The 26,500-nt window shown below is 37.3% G+C and overlaps 1 long non-coding RNA gene across 1 annotated transcript in view; it reads left to right on the top strand.

The window, feature by feature from the left end:
- LOC136847345 (uncharacterized) overlaps positions 1 to 26,500 on the top strand; it is a 147,787-nt gene that overhangs the window by 69,855 nt on the left and 51,432 nt on the right. The window contains exon 2 of the long non-coding RNA XR_010855712.1: positions 21,265 to 21,368. This is a non-coding gene — a long non-coding RNA (uncharacterized lncRNA). The remainder of the gene's footprint in view (positions 1 to 21,264; positions 21,369 to 26,500) is intronic.

The raw sequence follows: 26,500 nt of genomic DNA, 5'->3' as shown, positions 1-26,500 counted from the left end.
CTCTCTCCCTCTCAGTTCCTGCTTCTGTTTTCCCTGATTTGGGCAATTTTTCTTTTAAAGAAGCTGAGGTCTGTCGTTTCCTTTTATTGAAAAATACTCTCTCTCTCTCTCTCTCTCTCTCTCTCTCTCTCTCTCTCTCTCTCTCTCTCTCTCTCTCTCTCTCTCTCTCCCTTTTCTTGAATATCTTTTATAAAAAAAAATGTAACTTACCGATAAGCTTACGCCCAGAAATATTAAAAATTTTACGAGCGTTGTAGTGTTAACAAAAATCCTGATACATAACTCTTTGTAAAAGAACGATAATTCACATTTCCAAAGACGTCTAGAACAAGTAAACCCGTAAAACGTGTTTTTCTTCATACCATGATGTTCATATTTACTTGTTTGCATAAGTGTACACTGAGGATGCGCCAATAGTCTGAACAGTTGCTGTACATTTTATATCTTTTGGTAATGATTCCATATTTCAAGCGCTTAACGCCGATTGTGACGCTTATGTTCTACACAAACTTGAGCCCCGTAGGGTGATAGTGCCGTCAGTACACCTCATGCGGTACACTGTAGGCATTACTTAAGGTTCTTTGCAGCGTGCCTTCGGCCCCTAGCTGCAACCTCTTTCGTTTCTTTTACTGTACCTCCTTTCGTATTCTCTTTCTTCCATCTTACTCTCCTCCATCTCCTAACAATTGATTCATTGCGCAGCTGCGAGGTTTTCCTCCTGTTACACCTTTTAAACCTTTTACTGTCAATTTCCGTTTCAGCACTGATTGACCTCATAGGTCCCAGAGCTTGGCCTTTGGCTTAAATTCTATATTCGATTCAATTCAATACACAAACTTGAAATATGGGACCATTATCAAATGACAGAAAATATAAAACAGGCATTCATACGAATCGTCAGATAACGAAGAACAACACGCTGTGCGTTTTTATTTATTCAAGACGTCTGTAGAAGTCTGATTTCATGTCTACATTCTTTGAACTTTGCAGTTCAAAGTTTTATTATTTCAGCGAAAGATCCGCTTATTGTGTTGACGAACTGCTTTCATTCGCAGATGGTCTCACTTTCTATTCCAAAAACCAAAGCTGAGATTCAATCACTTTCTTTGACCATTTTCTTCCTCCTCCTCCTCCTCCTCCTCCTCCTCCTCCTCCTCCTCCTCCTCCTCCTCCTCCTCCTCCTCCTCCTCCTCCTCCTCCTCCTCCTATTCCTCTTCCTTCTTCCTCGTCTTCTTTCTTTTGAAGTCACACATACACAAACACACAAATATATATATATATATATATATTATATATATATTTGTTGACATATATATGTATATATATAGTATATATTATTTGTATATTTACACACATATATATATAAATATATATATATATATATATATATATATATATATATATATATATATATATATATATATATATATATATATATATATATATATATATACACACACACAATAAAAAGAAACCTGTTCTCAAAGTCTATTGTTTGCGGTCATCGTTCATCTCGATCTCTGAGCAGCACGCATTACCGCTCCATCAACGACAAAGCTTTTATATATCTTCCAACAATGTGACGGTGTGTGAGTGTGAATGAGCTGATGTCTTTCTTTCTTCACTTTGCTAAATTTGTCGTCAGTTTATTCAGCGAAGAGAAAAAAAATGCGAGTTTATGCCCGGCTGAATGCATATTGATACCAATTGTCTGGCTCGACCCCTCCTGAGATCTGTGCTACGACAATGGGTTGGTTTGTTTCGTTGCGAATGAGGATGAACTGGTTGTTTGTATTTTTTTTTTTTGTTCGTCTCTCTCTCTCTCTCTCTCTCTCTCTCTCTCTCTCTCTCTCTCTCTCTCTATATATATATATATATATATATATATATATATATATATATATATATATATATATATATATATATATATATATATATATATATATATGTATTCATATACATTTATAAATATATATGTTTATATATATATATATATATATACATATATATATATATATTCATATATATATATACATGTATATATATCTTTGTGTGTGTATATATATATATATATATATATATATATATATATATATATATATATATATATATATATATATATATATATATATATATATATATATATATACATACAATGTAGCATTTGCCTTTGCACTTTCATTTCATTGTAACTGTTGCAAGAGTAAGAGAGACAGACAGACAGAGACGGAGTACCAGTGAAGTGACGTAAAGTTTAATAGTACACTACATGTTGTCTGAAGAAGAAAGAAAGAAAAGTCTTCAGAATTTTTTTTTTTTTGCATTCTATAAGCTGATATCGTGCTATAGATATTATTTTTACCTCATGAACACGGGTAATATTGATATTACAAAAAAAATCGTACTAGAGTTTTTTTTTTTTTTTAGAAAAACGGTACTTTTCAATTTACACATATATAATGGCATTACTAATTCGAAATTTGTTATATTAAAAGAAATTATAAAGCTATGTTGCAAAATTTCCCAAGTACTTCAAATTTAGTGCATTCGAAACTAGTCAACAATCGCGTTCACATTGTCTAATCGAATAAAGGCATTGATCCCCCCTCTAGATCTACGGATCTACCTTTCCGCGCTCATAGATCTCCTACCAAGCTCTCTCTTTCTTCTAGTCTTCTTAGAACAGCCCAGATGATACGGCGTCTTTCTCGCCAAGTTTCTAACCTCCAAAGCGCCCACTTTCCAAAATGCCAATACTAGCCCGTTCTTAGCCACCTGCTCTAGTCCGATGTTTAATCTGCTCACTTCCACATGCCGCCCATTTTGGTCGTTCGGTACACTCGACCCGGCCGTCGGCCAACTCCTAGACCGCCCAAGATGATGGTGGAGATTTATGGGTCTTGAGCTTTTCAAAAGGAGATTTAGCGGCCTCTGAGTAAGTTATGTCTTTTACCGATGAAGAAACGATTCACGGTCATTGTTCTCCCATAGTCTGTTGAAAAGAGCTAGATATCATCGTTAGTTTTAGTTTCTTTAAAAGAAAACTATTGAGATGGCTTTGTCTGTTTGTCCGCGCTTTTTCTGTCCGCCCTCAGATCTTAAAAACTACCGAGGCTAGAGGGTTGCAAATTGGTATGTTGATCATCCACCCTCCAATCGTCAAACATACCAAATTGCAGCCCTCTAGCCTCATTAGTTTTTATTTTATTCAAGGTTAAAGTTAGCCATGATCGTGCGTCTGGCAACGCTATAGTAATAATAATAATAATAATATCCTTTATTGCAGCTCAGGGCCATATAACGGGCCGTGGCTGAAAGTTTCATGGTCCGCGGCTCATGCAGCATTATACACTGTACAGAAAACTTGATTGCGCCGAAGGAAATTCTGCGCAGTCTTTACTTGTTTCTTATGATGCAACGGACGAATTGATCACGCGGAAGAAAATATGGTTTCTGAATATTTACAAATTGGTCCTTTCATAGGTAATATCGTTTCGAGAACTACGGACTTACGTTAGGCTTTCTGTTTGGCGTCACATGGGTACACTAGCGGATTTCTTCCCGTTTTTATATTTCTTATTTATGTTATTATTATCTAAATCTTCAGTATTATTTTATCATTATTTTTCATGGGGGCACGTGCCCAAGTGGTCGCCCCCCCCCCCCGGATCCGCTAGTGCATAGGTATTGTAGGCAAATGGTACTGCCATTTTTCTTCTTGCTTCTCTGGCTATGAAGTTAGCGCAACACAGTGGTGTCATCAGTACACCTCACGTGGTACGCTGTGGTCAGTATTAAAGGGTGTTTGCATCGTCCCTCGAGCCCCTAGATGCACCCCACCCTTTAGTCTATTACTTTACTTCCAGCTTGCTGTCCAACACCTCTAACAGTATCTTCTTACCGCTACTCTGGGGTGTTTCTCTTGTAAGTTTCTGAGAACTGATTTTAGGAAGAGGTTGTGAGCCCACACCCACCCCCGACAGGAGGTCACGAGAGTTGATAAATCAAACCTTGATGGTGTTACAACTAATCAAGAGTTACAAACACAAATTGGGTCGTTATTTTTCGACATATCCGGTAATCAATTTTCCGGACGAGAATTCTGATCTAATAATGCACCAGTAATTTCCGGTTACAGGTAAAAATAATTTTCAATCATGCCTCAATAATATCCCGTTACAGGTAAAACTAATTTCCATATGACCCGTCTCCGTTTCCCCGGATATCCTGACGATCCGGAGACGCCGATCTACTGCAGATGCTCTCCCGAGCTCTGTCATCTTTCTGATTTAATGTATTCGTGTGCCATCAGCTGCCATCAATCGCGGTGACTCGACGAATATTTATGCAAATGAAGAATTGCTAATTGATGTAGCCAGAAGGTCGTTCATCCGGTAATGGCTGCGGGTCTTATCGGAGTACCCGAAAAAGAAGAAGAAGAAGTGTCTCTAAAGAGACCTACTTTTATCGGTTGTGATTTTATGTAAAATTTTTATGTTAGAATTTTCTCTCGGGTCGGATTTCTTTTGACTTATTTAAGCATACTGCTTCTGGAGGTTCGTTTATCGAGTGAATGCCCAAGCTGAATTGTTCTATAAGATCTTAAGTGCATTTCGAATAATGAGAGTAATATCCATCGACGGTTGCAGTCAGAAAACAGCACAGTAAGTCATCACTGAACCCACGAGCAACATGTGATTAACTGCTTAGGACAGATCCACTCTGTCAATATAATTTCATACCTCGTAAAACTTCTGTACGATGCAATGCAGGTGCCTCCCTAATTTCTCTCTCTCTCTCTCTCTCTCTCTCTCTCTCTCTCTCTCTCTCTCTCTCAGCAACAGCCTAGTTATCACCGTTTTAATCTTAATAGCCTTTGAGTTTCTCTCTCTTTCATTATGGATACCTGTGCCCACATACCCTGCCGCCCGGCGACACATATAATCCCGATTGGATGCCATAGAGAAAGCGAGCAGGCGGTTTACATCCTCTCTGACATGAGAAGGGCGAAATTTGCTGCTGTTGATTGAGTTGGCCTTATGCCAGCAAAAGGTTTCTCTCTAGTGGCAGTCTGAAAAGACAGCGTACTTACTTGTTTAATCTGTTGACTCCTTGGGTACTTTTCTGCCCATTGTTGCAAATGCCAGACAAATAAAGTATGTAGAAAGTTGCAGCAACGGTTGGCCCATTTTATCAGGCTTTAGTTTTCTGTGAAGGAAAACTATTGTGCCGGATTTGTCTGTCCGTCCGCACTTTATTCTGTCCGCGCTTTTCCTGTTCGCCCTCAGATCTTAAACACTAGTGAGGCTAGAGGGCTGCAAATTGGGATGCTGATCGTCCATCCGCCAAGCATCCATCAAACATACCAAATTGCAGCCCTCTAGCCTCGGTTAGTTTTATTTTTATTTAAGGTTAAAGTTAGCCATAATCGTGCTTCTGGCAACGATATAGGATAGGCTACCACCGGGCCGTAGTTAAAGTTTAATGGGCCGCGACTCATACAGCATTATACCGAAACCATCGAAAGATCGATCTATTTTCGGTGGCCTTGATTATACGCTGTAGCGGCTGTACAGAAAACTCGATTGCGCCGAAGAAACTTGGACGCATTTTTTACTTATTATTGATTTTAGCGTGAGGTTTCTGGCCCCATGTCCATGAATGCTAGACGCCATCAGTGCACAGGTAGCCTCGACCACCAGGGGGTAGGGGTGGGATGGGATGTTAATATGGCCACAGTTAGACTTTGTTAACGTTTTTTATTGTTTTTTTTTTATATTTTAGATTAATATAGGCCCAGAAATTTTAAATATATTCATTTTGATCCCTTTTGAATATAACGATTTTAGGATGACTTTTGGGGAAAACTTTTTGAATGTTTCTATCTTTATTTGTAACTTTGGTGTAGTTCGAATTATAGTATAATTTTTCTACACACGACAGGCACAATATATATATATATATATATATATATATATATATATATATATATATATATATATATATATATATATATACACATATACACACACACACATATATATATATATATATATATATATATATATATATATTATATGTAATGTATATTTCTGTATATATATTCAATTCCTTTTGTATATTTTTAACCAGCTTTTTTAATGTGCCTTGCAAAATTCGATATGTTCACCTTATATTCCATTTAACAAAAATGAATACAATTTATTTATTTATTCACTTATTTATTTATTTTTACCTATTTATTTATTTATTTATTTTGATTTATTTATGTGTTTATTTTTTACAGTAACTAAGTTGGGATGGAGTAGCTATACCCGTCTCAGTTTCTGCTTTGTAAAAATGGTATCTCTATTATGTTGTGTCCCACTTTTGCCAAGGGATGTGTCGTGAAAAGCACTAAATTGCAAATTTCATATGAACTGTAACAACGGCATAATTTTGTTCTTATTGTCACGTAAAATGCGTTCCTGTTCTTCGCAGTTACACTTGCGTTCATACATTAAGTACTGTTATTGACGCAAAGTTCGTGGCATTGTTCTGTGGTTTCTATTTACTATTATATCTATTCAGTCGTTTTCTTTCATTTCAAAAGAATGAAGGTGAGAACATGAAGCACATAGAAATAAAAGAGTAAGATGATTACCAACTCAAATATTCTTTCTGTCATTTGTGAAAACAGAATTCAGTAGTTTTCCTGCTTATATAGCTGGTAATTATTGACTCACAAAAGGAATCAGCCACGTTTCAGCGCGACCTCATATGACACCTCATTAATCTCTCAGCCGAGTCACGTGACATCACCGAAACAAGGTCAGACGGACTCGCACGATGTTACTGTAATTCGTCGCCATTCATTTACATCCAAATGAAACGGATCTGACGAAGGGAATTTCCATGGAATTTCGTCGTAAGGTCAAAAGGTCACAGAGACAGATGGTGTTGGCGACAGATGTTGACTCTCGGCAAATGTTGCGATAGGCGCCCTTGTTCTTTGATTAATTGAAGTTTTATGTCTATCATTTTACGTTAATGAACGATGCCAAGAATTCTGTGGTATTCAGTGACGTTGAAGCTGTTTTTTTTTTTTTTATCCATTTACGTTAATGAACGATGCCAAGATTTGTCTATAACGGAATGGGACGCTGAATTATTAGACCATTCATTGGCCTGTAAACGAGGTAAAATCGGCCAGAGTAACTTTTATAAAATTTACAACACCCCTGTCAGGCATTCAGTGAAGTTTTTTTTTTTTTGCCTTAATTAACGATGCCAAGAATTCTCTGTAACGGAATGGGACACTGAATTATTAGACCGTTCGTTGGTGGTCTGTAAACGAGGTAAAATCGGCAAGAGTAACTTTTACAAAATTTACAACACCTTTGTCAGGTATTCAGTGAAGGTTTTTATTTTTTTTTATTTTACATCAGTTTATGTTAATGAACGATGCCAAAATTTTTCTGTAACGGAATGGGACATTGAAGCATTAGACAGTTCACTGGTCTGTAAACGAAGTAAAATCGGCAAGAGTTACTTGTACTTCATTTACAACACCCCTGTCAGGTATTCAGTGAAGCTGTTTTTTTTTTTTATCAATTTACCTTAATGAACGATGCCAAGAATTCTCTGTAGCGGAATAGAACACTGAATTATTAGACCGTTCGTTGGTCTGTAAACGAGGTAAAATCGGCAAGAGTAACGTTTACAACTTTTACAACACCCTTGTCAGGTATTCAGTGAAGCTTTTTTTTTTTATATGTATATATATCAGTTTACCTTAATGAACGATGCCAAAATTTCTCTGTAACGGAATGGGACACTGAATTATTAGACCGTTCGTTGGTGGTCTGTAAACGAGGTAAAATCGGCAAGAGTAACGTTTACAACTTTTACAACACCCTTGTCAGGTATTCAGTGAAGCTTTTTTTTTATATATATATCAGTTTACCTTAATGAACGATGCCAAAATTTCTCTGTAACGGAATGGGACACTGAATTATTAGACCGTTCGTTGGTCTGTAAACGAGGTAAAATCGGCAAGAGTAACGTTTACAACTTTTACAACACCCTTGTCAGGTATTCAGTGAAGCTTTTATATATATATATATATATATATATATATATATATATATATATATATATATATATATATTTATATATATATATATATATATATATATATATATATATATATATATATATATATATATATATATATATATATATATCAGTTTACCTTAATGAACGATGCCAAAATTTCTCTGTAACGGAATGGGACACTGAATTATTAGACCGTTCGTTGGTGGTCTGTAAACGAGGTAAAATCGGCAAGAGTGACTTTTGCAACATTTACAACACCCCTGCCAGGTATTCAGTGACGTGAGTGTTGTGGTTTCAGGCAATTAAATTAACAAACCTCCAGCTGATAGCTTACGCTCTTACGGACTAAGTACAGGTCGTTAACTTAAATGTCAGGACGTGAGTAGCTATAATTGTTCTTACACAGTACACGTACAGACACATGCACATATACAGTATATATATATATATATATATATATATATATATATATATATATATATATATATATATATATATATATATATATATATATATATATATATATATATATATATATATGTATATATAGGTCTAAAGCGATGTCAGGCAGGGCAGCCGATCAGAGACCACAGGTCTACCCCAAAGCCAAATCAAAAGTCCTTCAAAAAGAAGGTATCGTGCTTACCCCATACAAAAATGGGAAAAAAGCACGTTAAAAGAAGAAGAAGATATATATATATATATATATATATATATATATATATATATATATATATATATACATATATATATATATATATATATATATATATATATATGTGTGTGTGTGTGTGTGTATGTGTGTGTATGTATGTATGTATGTATGTATTATATATACACGTATATATACATATATATATACACGTATATGAAATTGTATTCCTCTCAATCACAAAGGTTGAAGATAATGATGATATACTCTGCCATGAAAACAAGGGGGGAAAAGAGAGGCTGAAAGGAAATTCTGGATTTTATGTCGTCCCAACGGCTTTCCCTTCCATCAGTCATCCCCCGGGAACTTCACTGACTAAAATTTTGAAGAAAATATACATTGGAATCATGTCTACATTTGGCAAGTTACTTTGCATGAAGTAAAAAAATAACTATGGCAGAATGTTATAGCTCTTACAGGATAACATAAAATGCATTATTGCATAGTATAATCTAGCAAGGCTAAATAAGTCATTGTCAATATATTTAGTTAATTTGCACTGATTTTCCATTACGTGGAGATAGAGCGAGTCTTGCCCGGATAACCTTATACCACTGTTAAAGTTATGTTTTCCCCGTAGGCGGGTAGTGCCGTCAGTGCACCTCGTGCGGTGCACTGTAAGCATTACTTAAGGTTCTTTGCAGCGTGCCTTCGGCCCCTAGCTGCAACTCATTACGTTCCTTTTACTGTACCTCCTTTCATATTCTCTTTCTTCCATCTTACTTTCCACCCTCTACTAACAGTTGATTCATAGTGCAACCGTGAGGTGTTCCTCCTGTTACGCCTTTCAAACTTTCCTACTGTCAATTTCCCATTTATCGCTGAATGACCTCATAGGTCCCAGTGCTTGGCCTTTGGTCTAAATCCTATATTCAATTCAATAAAGTTGTTTTCCACTGTTTCTATCAAATTTCTGTCGATGAACTTACTCATTCTAATTCCATTGTGATTTTGACCATTGAACTGGATGCAGCGCGCTCTAAAGTGATGATTGATCGCATTGTTTTTCTGATCAGTACCGTCATTAACAGGTACACAGGTACGCAAGCTAGTCGCATCGTAAGTGACCATAATTTGAACGCCCTTTGTCGTACATTTTTGCAGATTATGAATACAAGCGACAGAATTCTTTATATGTCTCTTACATATTGTGCGCCTTAGGGGAGTAGTGCCGTCAGTGAGGTGCACTGTAGGCATTACTTAGGGTTCTTTGCAGCGTCACTTCGGCCTCTAACTACAACCCCGTTCATTCCTTTTACTGTACCTCCGTTCATATTCTCTTTCTTCCGTCTGACTTTCACGGTGAACTGTGAGGTTTTCCTCCTGTTACGCCTTTCAGACCTTCTTACTGTCAGTTTTCCTTATAGCTCTGAATGACCTCATGGGTCCCAGTGCTTGGCCTTTGGCCTAAATTCTATATTCCTTCCTTCCTTAGATATTGTGCCAACTCACTGCTGTAACAATAAGACAAGGAATTCAAACAAAGTATCTATGACAGTGTGAAGTGTGATCATTTTAGATCTCGTATGATATTTGGGTTTGTGTGCATGTACATTTTTTTTAACTAAACTTGTTATTGATGTCCTGAAATCTTACCAAAACTGACTTGTTTGTCTATGAAATGCACTATTAACTCTGTCTAACCGGTTGTCTCCAATGGTTCATCTGCACTGCATCGCTTGACAAATTAATCATTTGACCTGTACTGTATATACCTCTTTATCAATAATGACAGTCACATTTGCTTTATCAGCTTTAGTATTACACAAATTATCATCTCCTTTTAAAGATCTTAAATTCAAATTACGTTGAATCTTTTGGGAAAGCAATTACAATATGATTGCTTAATCTAAGCTCCAGAAATCGTGACTTTTAATTTGAAAGCACTATTTTCATAGTCTTATTTTCCACAGATTTTACTTTTTGCAGAAAATATTTTAAACATATTCACCATCAAATATATTTATTTACCATAGTGTGTTCTGTGAAAGGTTTCTGAACTGTATGTCAAACCTCTGCACTGTCTGCTCGTCTTCTAATAACTGTCAGAAAGAAGGGTTGCAGAAACTGGATTAATTTCCTATCTCTTTCCTTGCTGAAGGAGGATATATATATATATATATTATATATATATATATATATATATATATATATATATATATATATATATATATACTGTGTTTCTCAATGCGTCATTAATATAATTCTTATTATATTTCAATTCAACAACGTGTAGGTTCGTAACCTGGCCTGGTTAGATGTGCTTATCAAATATATTGATTTCCTTTTGGTGAAAGCTACATCGGAAGCGAAGTGACATAGATATCAGTGGGTTATTTCTGGCCTAATAATCGTATATATATATATATATATATATATATATATATATACACACATACAGTACATATGTATACGTTTGTATATACACATATAATCTTTAGAAAATAAAGTTTATCTGATCCATTGAGTTTCATTCCGTAAATATATTCAAATATTTACAGACGGAGTGAAATCCCTCATTGGAATCTTTAACATTTAAAACAATAAATGTACTCTGTCTCAAATTTTAAGTGAGTAAATGTACTACTGTGTTTGCGTCAGTCACAGAAAAACACCCTCGGGTACCCTTCCGCGCTTGCGCCTGACTCGATGCTAGCGCTTGATCGTCTAGGATTTGCTATTGTATCAGAACTGGCTGTCCTAAGGACATTTTAGACGCACAGCTCTCGTGGAAGAGCATGGGTGATCTAGGACATCTTAAGAACACGGTTTTAAAGGATATTTTAAGGACATACATGTTCAAAATGTTATTATTAAGAACAGGTTTGCTCTGAGATGTTTAGGGACATGACCAGAAGGTTTTTTAGGGTCTCGGTTGCTGAGGAAAATTTAAGGACAAGGTTCCTAGTTAAGGGATTGTGTGTGTGTGTATGTGTGTGAACACTAGGTAACAGTGGTGCCTCTCACTCAAGTATTTTTGACGTAATGTCGTATAAATCTAAACTAAACGAACAATCATTTCTTTTGTTGCCAGAGTGTTCAAAAATAAGCCAAAAAGAAAGTAATAATAATAGGTTAGGTATCAGTGATTGAAACGCGAAAAACACAAGTTAAAAAGTAAATTATTTATATTTTATAGTAATGTCTATCTGAAAAAAACATTTATATTTTATAGTAATGTCTACCTGAAAACAGATCGCCTAGCTGAGATATGAGTAACAATAATTTTAAGGGTCAGATAAGTGACAAATGGAATTCTTTGCTGAATATTTATTTCTTTTCTTAATTGTAGAATCACATATATATATATATATATATATATATATATATATATATATATATATATATATATATATATATATATATATATATATATATATATATATATATATATATATATATATATATATATATGACTATCACATCACCGTGATTCATATATATATATATATATATATATATATATATATATATATATATATATATATATATATATAGTATATATAAGGTATATATATACATAATGTATAATATATATATATATATATATATATATATATGTGTGTGTGTGTGTGTGTGTGTGTGTGTGTGTGTGTGTGTGTGTGTGTGTAAAACCCATCGTAGATCGGGAGAGAATCTGCAATCAGTAGACCACCGACAAAATCAGTCGAGTTAATAGCAGTGTTAGGATCATACTCCTTCAAACTTTCACATATAAAGCCTCTCGGCTCCCAGATAATACGTCCCATCGGGACGCAATTTAGAAAGAAAGTCGTACTGTAAATAAAAAGCATCGCGACAGGGAGCAGCAGTCAGTGGCCGAAGGGGGTCGATGTCACACTCCGGGTGACGCTCGTAAGTAACGTCACCACTCGCTTTCCTTTATGGCGTTTGGCGAAGGGCGCATGCGCGTCCGTTGATCCCAGGTACGTGAATTTGCAATGTTAGATGGTAAGGCATGTGACTGCTCTCTCTCTCTCTCTCTCTCTCTCTCTCTCTCTCTCTCTCTCTCTCTCTCTCTCTCTCCTTTCTTTAATAGACATGTTTTAATCCTCTTTTGCCAAATTCCATTTCACCTGCAAGTTTTTTCCGACTTCACCTTTTAATATCACAGTATTATTATTATTATTATTATTATTATTATTATTATTATTATTATTATTATTATTATTATATTATTAAATAAAATACATTCATGTGCAACAATGTAGTAGATCATGTGACTTGTAATATTAGATGATGGGGCATGTGACTGCGTCTCTCTCTCTCTCTCTCTCTCTCTCTCTGTCCTTTCTTTAATAGATATGTTATAATCTTCATTTTGCCAAGTTCCATTTCACATGCAAGTTTTCTCTGATTTTTACATTTATTATCACAGTATGATGATTATTATTATTAAATTTGGCAGCAGACCCTCTTTTAAACAGGTTCTATTGAATATTATTGCTGCTTCAGCTGCATTTATTTTGTAGAAGACTTTTTCTATTTTCCTTATTGCGGACTTCTCTTCAGTGGAGGTGTGTGCTAACAGCTCGCCTATATTTGTCATTTCATGGGGGAAATGACAAATATGAAACGAGCTGTTAGCACACCTCCACTGAAGAGAAGTCCGCAATAAGGAAAATAGAAAAGTCTTCTACAAAATAAATGCAGCTGAAGCAGCAATAATATTCAATAGAACCTTATTATTATTATTATTATTATTATTATTATTATTATTATTATTATTATTGTGTTATTATTATCAAAGAAGTTACATTTATGTGCAACAGGAAATTAGATTATGAACTTCCATAGCAACCTTCCACGGAATAAAATACCTAAATTTTGGAAAAAAAGGAACCTAGTCAATTATTATTATTATTGTTATTATTATTATTATTATTATTATTATTATTATTATTATTATTATTATTATTATTATTATTGTTATTGTTGTTGTTGTTGTTGTTGTTGTTAAAGAACACACGTTCTTGTGCAACACGGAAACAGATTTTGAAATTGCCTAGCAACCTTCCACGGAGTAGAATACCTAAATTTTTGGAAAAAAGGAACCTAGTCAATTATTATTATTAAGTTATTATTATTATTATAATTATTATTATTATTACTTTGTGCAACACGGAAATAGATTGTGAAGTTGCCAAGCAACCTTCCACGGAATAGAATACACAAATTTGGAAAAATACAGCCCAGTCAAATCGCACCAAAGAAACGAAGTCCAAGTTCTAGAGGTACGAGTTGTGAGGAACTTTGCTGACATGATCGCTGCCCATTCGCCTGTTGTCTCCCGAGACGCTGAAGCCGAAAGGGTGAGGAGACGGGAAGTCAGTCGTCTGATGAATCTTCTGTGACCTTCCATCCTCGTGGATTCGTGGCTTCCTGCTCCTCCTCCTCCTCCTCCTCCTCCTCCTCCTCCTCCTAATCTTTCTCTTTCCCACATCTGTCTTCCAATCTCAGGACCTCTCGCTCTCTCGCTCTGTGTCTGTCTGTCTTTCTCTTTCACCTTTTCTCTTTCTTTTTCCTTTTTTCTCTCCCACCTTCCTTCTCTCTCTCTCTCTCTCTCTCTCTCTCTCTCTCTCTCTCTCTCTCTCTCTCTCTCTCACCTTTTTTCTTTCTCCCTTTTCTCTCCCACCTTCCTTCTCTCCCTCTCTCTCTCTCTCTCTCACCTTTTGTCTTTCTCCTTTTCTCTCTCTCTCTCTCTCTCTCTCTCTCTCTCTCTCTCTCTCTCTCTCTCACCTTTTGTCTTTCTCCCTTTCCTCTCCCACCTTTTCTCTCCACCTTCTCTCTCTCTCTCTCTCTCTCTCTCTCTCTCTCTCTCTCTCTCTCTCTCTCTCTCTCTCTCACACACACCTTTTGTCTTTCTCCCTTTTCTCTCCCACCTTTTTTCTCTCTCTCTCTCTCTCTCTCTCTCAATTCATCAGTAGCTGGCAGAATGACTCTGCAAAACAAAGCAAAAAAAAAAAAAACACCATATACCTGACTTGATTTCAACTTTCTTTTATTCTCCTGGTGGGAAAACTCCTCACCTGTCCGTGAGTAATTAAGCTGAAGGGTATTATGCCCTGTCTATCTTTTCTGTTCCTCTATCTCTGTTTCTCTCTATCTCCGTCTTTCTGAAGCTGTTGCTGGATTTATTCGATGGAAGGGGGTCTATCTCCCCCCCCCCTTTGCTGTTAAGATTAATGGCGACTGCATCGTGTGTTGCCGGTTTCTTCTACAAAGTGCCCCTACTTTCGCCTGCTGCCTCTTCTCCTCCTTCCACCTCCTCCTCCTCCTCCTCCTACTCCTTCCTTCCTTCCCATCATCATCGTCCTTCCCCACCTTTCTGCCTACCTACTTACCTTTATAGTACAAGTCGAGTCTCTTGCCCGAAGATAAAAACTTTCTTTAAGAGGTCATTGACCGTATACCCACTACCCCACCCCACTCCCCCACGGGTCATAGTTTTCATAGAAGCGTAGTCATGAAGTTTACGTGCGTTTGTTTGTTTGTTTGTTTTTTTTTATTTTTTACTTGTTTTGTTTATTTCTTAATTAATAGATTTTGTTATAAAGCAAGACGGTGTTGAATTATGAGTAATCGGTGACAGACGACGTACTGTAAATAGATGTGTAAGAGTAATGAACGGCCAAAGGGATTTTATGTTATTCCTCGAGATTTATTATGAATATTTTAATACTGCTACTGCTATTTCTACTGTTACTACTACTACTACTACTACAACAACAACTAATACTGCTACTGCTACTACAACAAATACTGCTACTACTACAAATACTACTACTACAACAACAACAACTAATACTACTACTGCTTCTACAACAACAAATACTGCTACTACTACAAATACTACTACTGCTACAACAACAACTAATACTACTACTGCTACAACAACAACAAATACTACTACTGCTACTACAGCAACAAATACTACTACTACTACTTCTACGACAGCGACAACTAATGCTACTACAATAACAAATACTACTAGAACAACAGCAGATACTACTACTACTACCACTACAATACTACAGTACTACTACAACAACAAATACTACTTCTGCTACAACAACAGCAACAGCTACTACTACTGCTACTACAACAACAGCAACAGCTACTACTACTGCTACTACAACAACAACAACAGCAACAGCTAATGCTACTGCCACTGCTAAAAATAGTATCAGCCAAATGAGAAACCTCCCTCGATGAAAACCAGCACTATAATCTTCTGGTTTCAACTGGATTGTGCAGCATCTGGAGAGAGGTCATCACTTCTCGGTGACCCAGGACCCCCCGCCCACCCACCCAGGCTGCAATGTTGCCATGCAAGTGCTTGCATTTCAGTGTTTCTTGCAGGATGTGACATCCTACTCATAATACCATTCGCCACAGGGCCAGAGTGGGTGGCTAATCCTTTGTCTTCTTCCTTGTGCAAACTTGGTTTTCATTTTCCTAGGATCACGAACCAATTTATATAAGCTTCATCTTTCTAGGATCAAGAAGCACTTTCTATAGGCTTCATCTTTCTAGGGTCAAGAAACAATTTCTGTAGGCTTCATCTTTCTAGGATCAAGAAAGTTTCTATTAGCTTCATTTTTGTAGGATCAAGAAACGAATTTGTATTGGCTTCATTTTCCTAGGATCAAGAAAAAATTTCTATAAGCTTCATCGTTTTAGTATTAAGAGACCATTTCTATTGGCTTCATCTTTCTAAGATCAAGAAACTTTCTATTAGCTTCATTTTTTAGGATCAAGAAACAATTTATATTAGATTAATTTTTCTGGGATCAAGAAACAATTTCTATTAGCTTCATCTTTCTTGGATCAGGAAACTTTCTATTAGCTTCATCTTTCTAGGATAGGAACAAGAAATAATTTCAATTGGCTTCATCTTTCTAGGATCAAGAAACTTTCTGTTAGCTTCATCTTTTTAGCATCAAGAAACAATTTCTATTGGCTTCATCTTTCTTGGATCAAGAAACAGTTTCTATTATCTTAATTTTTTAGGATCAAGAAGCAATTTGCATTGGCTTAATTTTTCTAGAATCAAGAAACAATTTCTATTGGCTTCATCTTTCTATGATCAAGAGACAGTTCCTACGTACTGGTTCTTCTTTTTATTATTATTATTATTATTATTATTATTATTATTATTATTATTATTATTATTATTATTATTATTATTATTATTATTATTATTGTTATGATAATAATAATAATAATAATAATAATAATAATAATAATAATAATGAAACGAAGGAGCAATAGTTCAGAAATAATGAAATGTATATCTAGTGCTAGCAAACAAACAAAGATTTTCAGACTAACTTGGACGTCGAATGCAATCAACAAGCAAAGAAACAAAAAAAGCGAGATAAGAAGCCAGGTGGAGTAAGTTCAGTGACCCACGGATAGGAAGTCGGAGAGAACCAATAAGGAAGAAGGTATAATAAGCGCTAATGAGCAAAAGGGGGAGAGTAAACGAGGGAAAGATAACGAGGAGAGAGAAATATGCAATAAGAAAATGAGCGACTGGCTGAGAACTTCCAAGCAGATTTTTCGTAATTTTTCTTTGACTCCTCACGAAGGCAATTTAGTCAGTTTATGACACCCTTGAGAGAGAGAGAAAATGTTTGAAAGTTCCTTCTGAGAGAGAGAGAATGTTTGGAAGTTCCTTCTGATTTCACACTTCTGAGACCATGATTCTGAGAGAGAGAAAAATGTTTGGAAGTTCCTTCTGATTTCACACTTCTGAGGCGACGATTCTGGAGAGAGAGAGTGTGTGTGTGTTTGTGTTTAGAAGTTCCCTCTGATTTCACACTTTTGAGGCGATGATTCTTGTGTGTGTGTGTGAGAGAGAGAGAGAGAGAGAGAATGTTCGGAAGTTCCCTCTGATTTCACACTTCTGAGGCGATGATTCTGGGAGAGAGGGAGAGAATGTTTGGAAGTTCCTTCTGATTTCACACTTTTGAGGCGATGATTCCGGAGAAAGGGAGAGAGAATATTTGGAAGTTCCTTCTGATTTTACACTTCTGAGGTGATGATTCTGGGAGAGAGAGAGAGAGAATGTTTGGAAGTTCCTTCTGATTTCACACTTTTGAGGCCATGATTCTGGAGAGAGAGAGAGAGAGAGTTTGAAAGTTCCTTCTGATTTCACACTTTTAAGGCGATGATTCTGAGGAGAGAGAGAGCGAGGGTGTCTGGAAGTTCCTTGCGATTTTGTACAGAATTCAGTGAAAACTTTTCAATGTCTTGATTGTCTGAAATAAACTATGTCTGTTTATCTGTCTTTGTCTGTCCTCATACGAGACAACCCTTCGTTGCTGGGCATTTTCTAATCCCTGATGAATCTTGTTGTTCCTTAGAGGTAGCTGTCTCGCCTTTCTGTTCCTTTTTTGTTACAGGAACTGAGAAGTAAAAAAACAGTTCGCTGAACAGTAAAAGGTTGCATGTATCTTATTTATTTGTTTATTTACTTATTAATTTCCTTATTTAGTGATTATGAGCCACCTACACTAATCCTGAATCTCACGAGGTGGTAATATTTCCTGTCGATATGAATATCTTTTAGGGCACCAGACAGTGAAAATCAAAGCTTGGGAGTGAACAAATGAACCAGCATGTATAAAATTAACTCATGCATATCCATCTGTTAATGAATATTCAAGTCAACTTTGTTAAGCAGCTTACCTGTTTAGAATGCAGAAATTTACGTTCTGATAGAAAGCGTATTTTCTGTTGAAAGTTTATTGTTCACCATAAATATTGATATTTTCTTGATTTGTTATCAACAATTTTTCTTAATGTATGAATATTGATATTTTCTTATTTTGTTATCAGCAGTTTTTCTTAATGTATGAATATTGATGTTTTCGTAATTTGTTATAAACAGTTTTTCTTAATGTATAAGTATTGACATTTTCTTAATTTGTTTATAAACAATTTTTCTTAATGTATAAATATTGATATTTTCGTAATTTGTTATAAACAATTTTTCTCAATGTGTAAATATTCATATTTTCTTAATTTGTTACTAGCAGTTTTTCTTAATGTATAAATACTGATATTTCCTTAATTTGTTATAAGCGATTTTTCTTACTGTACAATTATTTTAGCTATCGCCATTTTAAACGCGTGTCAGGAGAGAAAGAAGCGCCAGCGTGACGGGAAAAGTAATGATTTCGGTGCGCAAAATAACAGAAAAGAAAGTAAATCAGAGGTGAGAGGGGCGTCGTTGAAACGTTGGGGAAAACAGAGCAGACCTTTCGTCAATCGTCGAGCTCAACACGTGAAAGAAAATAACAGAAGAAGAGCAGAGAGCAGAGGTCACGTTCAGGCTCTCATTGTCATCAGCGCCAAATGAACCGCGGTACGACTTTATTTTCGACTCCCGAATAACTCGACGTGAGACAGCTGTTTAACGACAATTACCATTACCGCCAGGCCCGCATGCATTCCCCGCCGCATTGCAGATGAGGCTGCAAAGAGGTCGAAATGGATTATGCAAAGGGGTGCTGTTGCAGCGCCCAACTTTCTCGTCCGAGGAAATGGCGGACCACTTTTTCACCTCTGCTGCATCATCTTCGGTTCGGTCGACGTGGGGGGTTTGGATTAGATCGCTCCCAGATGTTTAATAGACTTCTCTCCCTCCTCCTCCTCCTCCCCCGTCTCCTCCTCCTGCTACCTCTCCCTTTCCTCCTCCTCCTCTTCATTCTCCTCCTACCTCTCCCTCCTCCTCCTCCCCCTCCTCCTACCTCTCCCTTCTCCTCCTCCTCCTCCTCCTCCTCCTCCTCCTCCTCCTCCTCCTCCTCCTCCTCCTCCTCCTCCCTCTTCCTTCTCCTTCTCTTTCTCCTTTTTCCTCCTCCTCCTCCTCCTCCTCCTCCTCCTCCTCTTGGCAACGCCTAGAGAGTGATTTTAAGGCGCAATGACTAAGCATCACTTTTCTGAGGCAGAGCAAGAATTACTTTTAGAAACTTCCAGTCCAAAAGGAGGTTTGGATGCGTTGGAACACGCGAAAAGTGGCCCCAGGTTGATATTAGATTTTCATTTGATCTTGATAGGTTGTAAATCCTGTTCTGCTGAGTCCACTTTTAAGCATTTTTTCAAAATCTTTTCCAGTAGCTTTCTCCTTAATTATTGGCTGTTCTTTTCATAGCCCTGTTTGCCGAAGACTAATCAGAGTCGAGCTGGCTGCTAACTGTACTGGGGAAGGTGCTTGGCTCTAGGCGTATAGCAGCAACTATATATTTAAGCAGAGAGAGAGAGAGAGAGAGAGAGAGAGAGAGAGAGAGAGAGATATTACTAATTACTGTTTTGCCACAGTGGGGCAATGTTTACCTCATCGAAGCCTTCCCGTCTTCATTGGATATAATTTAAAGAGGCGCTGAAAGCTCACGTCTAAAGTAATTTCTCTCCTCCCCTTTTCCCTACTTGCAACCCACCGAAGTCAACTGACAGATAGCAACCTAATCCATTGCTTAGGTCAAAAGAGGCATACGGGATTTTAGCGAATGCCATCATTCTCTTCCTTTCGTCCGATCAGAAACTCGAACACTGGTCTTGCAGTTTGTGAGCTGGGCGCCCTTACCACAGCGCCACGGGGCCGGAGGGAGAGAGAGAGAGAGAGAGAGAGAGAGACAGAGAGAGAGAGAGAGAGAGGTTAAAGATTATTAAGAGTGATGAAAGAGAGCACAGCTGTTAGCAAAGTACAGATGGGAGGTGCAGAACAATATTGCTTTGTATTCAATTTCTCCTTTCATCCCTTTACATTTACAGTAGACAGACAGACAGCATATGGGAAGAACCCGTAAACGAAAGGTGGAACGAAAATGTAAACAAACAGCATATGGGGGTTCCTACAAAGAATAGACGGTGTTGCTAAATGTCGATTTCTGTGGTTAATCTTTCCAGGTTTTGTCATCTCACTTGGGTGCTTGGATGAGAAGCTGAATGAATACTTCCGTGTCCCGTTCATAAGAGCCATTTTTCTTTGCCCAGGAAATAACTACTGTTTTAGATTTTATCATCTTAAGGTTTCCTTCTTAGCGAAAGCGCCGTCAGTGCACCTCATGCAGTGCACTGCAGGCATTACTTAAAGTTCTTTGCAGCGTGCCTTCGGCCCCTAGCTGCAGCCCCTTTCGTTCCTTTTACTGTACCTCCTTTCATATTCTCTTCCTCCATCTTGCTTTCCACCCTTACATAACAATTGATTCATAGTGCAACTGCAATGTTTTCCTCATGTTACACCTGTCAGATCTTTTGCTGTCAATTTCCATTTCAGCGCTGAATGACCTCATAGGCCCCAGTGCTTGGTCTTTGGCCTAAATTCTATATTCAATTCAATTCAGTTCAGTCGATCCTTAGTGAAAGCAGAGCCTAAGGAAAATTTATCGCATTAAAATACGCGTTGATGACGAGTCTTAGGACTAATGCAAATTTCTGAATTTCAGGGAGTCCAGTCACCAACCACTAACATGCAGTAGGACGTGAGGAAATTGGGGCACTTCCACTAATCTGAGGTGATCTGATCATCCTGTCTACTTCAGCGTAAAAGGTAAGTTTTGAAGAAAGTAAAATCACGGAATACAGGATGTTTACAAAAGTTTTCGACTGAGAAAATGGCTAAGTAACCACAAGTATTTTTTTGTGGCGTGTGAATAGTGATGATCAAGTATATGCGTACAATAAACTGAGTGTCTGTAATGTATATAAGTAGTATGACTTCAGCCCCGTAGGGAGGCTAGTGTCGTCAGTGCACTTCACGGGGTGCACTGTAGGCATTACTAAAGGTTCTTTGCAGCGTCCCTTCGGCCCATAGCTGCAATCCCTTTCATTCCTTTTACTGTACCTCCATTCTTATTATCTTTTTTCCATCTTGCTATCCACCCTCTCCTAACAAACATTACATAGTGCAACTGCGAGGTTTTCCTGCCGCTAGACCTTTCAAATCTACCTACTCTTAATCTTTCCAGCGCTGAATGACCTCATAGGTCCCAGTGCTTGCCCTTTGGCCTAAACTCTGTATTCCATTCCAGATATGAATTCAGTATAATAAGGGAAAGATGTGCAACAAAATAAAATTAAGAGTTCGAGAAATACGGTAAACAAATAGTGTCATGACGTCACGTCACCCCTCATTGCGAATCACGACTCAGACTGTTTTAATACCGAGTTTCTGACATCATGAAAAGACGCACTTCTGTAGGAAATTTAGCAAAGTGATAAACTCCACTAATTTGCTTATGTTGACTGAAAAGTGAAAATAAGATCGGCTGTTACTCAGTGTATTTTAATTAGGGTCTTTAGGATGGCAGAAGACAGCAAAGCCCAGGAAGGTGGTGGAACGAAAGTGAGTCATAAAATTTGGTAGGAGGTCCCCTTAATTTATTACCTCGGAGCCACAGGAATGAGTTTTATGGTCCCGGGAGGATTAGAAACGGAAATGACATGTTAGGTAGTACCCGGAAATAAAGCGAGTAAATTTTAGGGTTAATTACATTAAGGATAAGTAACTGATGCAATAATATGTGTATATATATTTATATATATAAATATATACACATATATCTGTGTATTAACTTTATCACTTACACAATTGTTCTGTGCATTAATTCAATTACTAACAGTACCTCATTACAACTGGATGGTATCTAGCGGAGATATTTATTCAGGAAAAGTCGCAAGCTTTCTAAGACTTAACAGTGCTCATTGTCAAGTATCCGTAGAATCATATATATATATGTATATATGTATATATGTATATATATATATATATATTATATATATATATTATATATATATATATAATACATACATACTCCTCGTATATATATAATACATACATACATACATACATACTCCTCGTGTTAGGCTTCAGTGAGGCTGATGGTTTAGATTCCAGATTCTTTAAATTCCCCGGTACTAGCCTTTCGAAGATTTGCAGTCTTCTTCATCAGGTACCGACTGTATGTCTTCCAAAGTGTCTAGTACTGTGGAAACTAAAGAATCTGGAATCTAAACCATCCATCTTGTGGAAGCCTAACACAAGTTGCATGGTTATTTAGTTTTATATATATATATATATATATATATATATATATATATATATATATATATATATATATATATATATATATATATATATATATATATATATACAGAATACATACATATATGTATGTATAGATATATATGTACTGTATATATATACATACATATATTCGCAGATATTAAGCCACAAATTTCGTTTAATATCCAATTTACTATACATCGGGAGTAACCTACACAAATGCAAAAATTACGAAACTACAGTGACTTTTCTTACTGAGCCATCAGGCTCAGTGGTCAGAGTCACTACTGTATATTTTCTTTGTTTCTGAGTCAGGCAGTTGTTCGAATCCTACTGGTAACGAAGCACTTATCACTTTAAATTCCCCTAAATCATTTCGTAATCATAGCTGGGTCATTTGATGATTTGAAAAATCATTTAGTTTCTGTTGTTGTTGATAGACTTTGACCCTGTAGGGGGACGTTAGTGCCGCTTGTAGGCATTACTTATTCAGGGTTCTTTGCAGCGTGCCTTCGGCCCCTAGCTGCAACTACTTTCGTTCCTTTTACTGTACCGCCTTTCATATTTTCTTCCATCTTACTTTCCACCCTCTCCTAACAATTGATTCATAGTGCAACTGCGAGGTTTACCTTCTGTTACACCTTTCAAACCTTCTCGCTGTCAAATTCCGTTTCATTGCTGAATGACCTCATACGTCTTTGGCCTAAATTCTAAATTCAATTCAATTCGATAGACTTTGATGAAATTCGAAAATCGGTTAATATTAAGAAATAAATTTAAACCTGAAATAACGTTGCCAAAAACTTGCTAGAATCCAAATCTCCTTCAGAATCCTTCTGTCTAACAAAGAACAAATAGAAAAATTCAAAATCTGGCATCTCCTTTTGCCACAACAAAAGAGAATACTTGGAATCATAAAAAAGAAGAAGAAGAAAGATCTCGTTGCAGTACATAAGTGCATAAAAAAAACAAATAAACTCGTATAAATTCTCAAGCTCCAGAACTGAGCCTGAGAAACACCACTTTCTCTTATCTCTTATCTGCCGGGTACTGTCTCGAAATCGTGAGTGTTGCCCGGTTACCATCGGCGCTCGCAACAAAGACTTCGTGCCCGAGATCCGGTCTTTATGGTGCCCTGGCAAATTAGGGGAGCATTGGGCCATTTCTGTTACGTCTCTCGGCCTTTCTTTGCTCGCCATTGCCCAGGGCATCCGGTTGAGTCATAAGGTTCCGCGCCCACGTCGTTTCGAATTGGGAAAAGTGATGCAGCGTCCGCCTAGCGGAACCTCGTGGAACCTTATGGAACGTTTTCTTGGCGAAGACCATTTGGTTGCTGTGACGTCAGTAAACTTAAATCTGCCAATTGACAGGGAGTAACATGTTTCTAGGTTTATATCATTATAGTTTTTTCTTTATTGATATTGTTGTTATTACTGGCTGAAATGTCCTAAAAAATATGTCAAATATATAGTTTATTTTTGCTTCCACACTGCACTGGACTTCGACAATTTTGTAACCACGTTAAATATTATTATTATTATTATTGGAATGGAATATAAAATGTAAGCCACAGGCCAAGCACTGGGACCTATGAGGTCAATCAGCGCTGACAAGGAAATTGAGAGTAAAAATATTTTTAATGTGCAACAGGAGGAAAACCTCCCAGTTGCACTATGAAACAATTGTTAGAGAGGGTGGAAAGTAATATGGAAGAAAGAGAACATGAATGTAGGTACAGTAAAAGGAATGAAATGAGTTGCAGCTAGGGGCCGAAGGGATGCTGCAAAGAACCTTAAGTAATGCCTACAGTGCACTGCGTGAGGTGCACTGATGGCAGTGCCTCCCCACGTGGATTATTGGTATCGTTTTTCTCTGGCTACACAGGCATGCTTTACGCATGCATACTGACATTTATGTAAAATTTATTGGTACATACATGCAAGACACGTCCTCAAAATCTGCATGAACATATCTATGCAAATCTGCAGCAAACCTGCGAATCTGCACACTCATAATTCCATATCAGTATTGCAGAATAATCTCATAAAGATATCAACGCCCATTTTAACCCCTGTAACTTCACCCACTACATCCTTTGCATTTCCTGTAACTTCCACCACTGTAACCTTGGCATTGCCTGTAACTCCGGCGTCTGTAACCTTGGCATTGCCTGTAACTCCGGCGTCTGAAACCTTGGCATTGCCTGTAACTCCGGCGTCTGAAACCTTGGCATTGCCTGTAACTCCGGCGTCTACCTTGGCATTGCCTGTAACTCCGGCGTCTGTAACCTTGGCATTGCCTGTAACTCCGGCGTCTGGAACCTTGGCATTGCCTGTAACTCCGACCTCTGTAACCTTGGAATTCTATTTCGAAAGGATAAGCGCCGCCTAATACCTCCCCGGAATTCACCTAAAGTCTCTAGGAATTCTTCGTCCCCATACCCTCATCTGACTGATAAATATGCCCATACCATCGTTCCATCCTGTGACCGATGAATATCGGTCAGCGACCGCTGGTTGAACCCTCCCGATTGGCAAAGGTCCTCCAGGATCTCACCCGTTTACCCTTGAAAGGATTCGAGGTCCTTTTCTGGGAAATAGGAGATCCTTTTGTTTGGCTCAGGCTAAAATATAGGGTAGTTTATGGTGCAATTATAATAAATTTTCGAAGTAATGGCTAAAGTGTCCTTTCAAGGTACGAATTGGAAATTATAACCCGCTAATAGAAGGGTGGCTCTACTCTAGAAATGAACAAGACGACACTTTCTGTTGCGCTTAATTTTTAACTACTGTGTGAAGGACGACTATGTGCAGATAACTTCCGTTACATCATACGTTTCGTGTACCCACATAAAGGCTCATTAGCAAAGCGTCGAGGCTCCCTTAACCCCCTTATACACACCTACACACGCAGTGCAATTGACTTCTACCTTGCAGACACTCTCACGCTTCCTTAAGATTATAGGTTTTTCTTGCAGCAACTCTTTCACCCCTTCTAGCAAGTACTCTCTCTCTCTCTCTCTCTCTCTCTCTCTCTCTCTCTCTCTCTCTCTCTCTCTCTCTCTCTCTCTCTCTCTCTTCTTGGCAACACTTTCGAATTACACAACCCTTTTCCACCCGCCTTTCCTCCTCCTTTCTCTCCAGTGGCCAAACCACCAAAAAAAATATATATATATATATATTTTTCCTCATGTGCTAACCTCTTTTACAACCAAACATTTCATGTTCCTTTACAACTGCTACTATTCCAGGCCTTCTTACTCTGTACCTAATATGAAACAACTCATCGCAGTGAGTTCATTCAGACGAGATGATTCATACAGAACGCCATGTTCAGAAAGAGTGGATTAGGGGATTACATCAGGTTGAGACTGTCATACGAAAAATAGGGCGCCATTATCATACCAGGCAAATTTTCGCGGAATTAAAAGCCCGTAAATGAGTAAATACAGGAAATGGGAAGTTCAACAAGATGCGCAGAAATTGCTGTTCCAGTCATAAGTCCGTAATGGTACCATACGTCACATTCACGTGTACAAACTAAACCTTTTCTTATTGAATTTTACACGTAACACGAGCTTAAGTTTGCTTCAAGGCGGAAACATACAAACACACACA

This window comes from Macrobrachium rosenbergii, chromosome 2 (genome assembly GCF_040412425.1).
Source record: "Macrobrachium rosenbergii isolate ZJJX-2024 chromosome 2, ASM4041242v1, whole genome shotgun sequence".
Classification (NCBI taxonomy): Eukaryota; Metazoa; Arthropoda; class Malacostraca; order Decapoda; family Palaemonidae; genus Macrobrachium; species Macrobrachium rosenbergii.
Note: the sequence above shows the minus strand (reverse complement) of the source record. Positions and strands in the feature narration are given on the sequence as shown.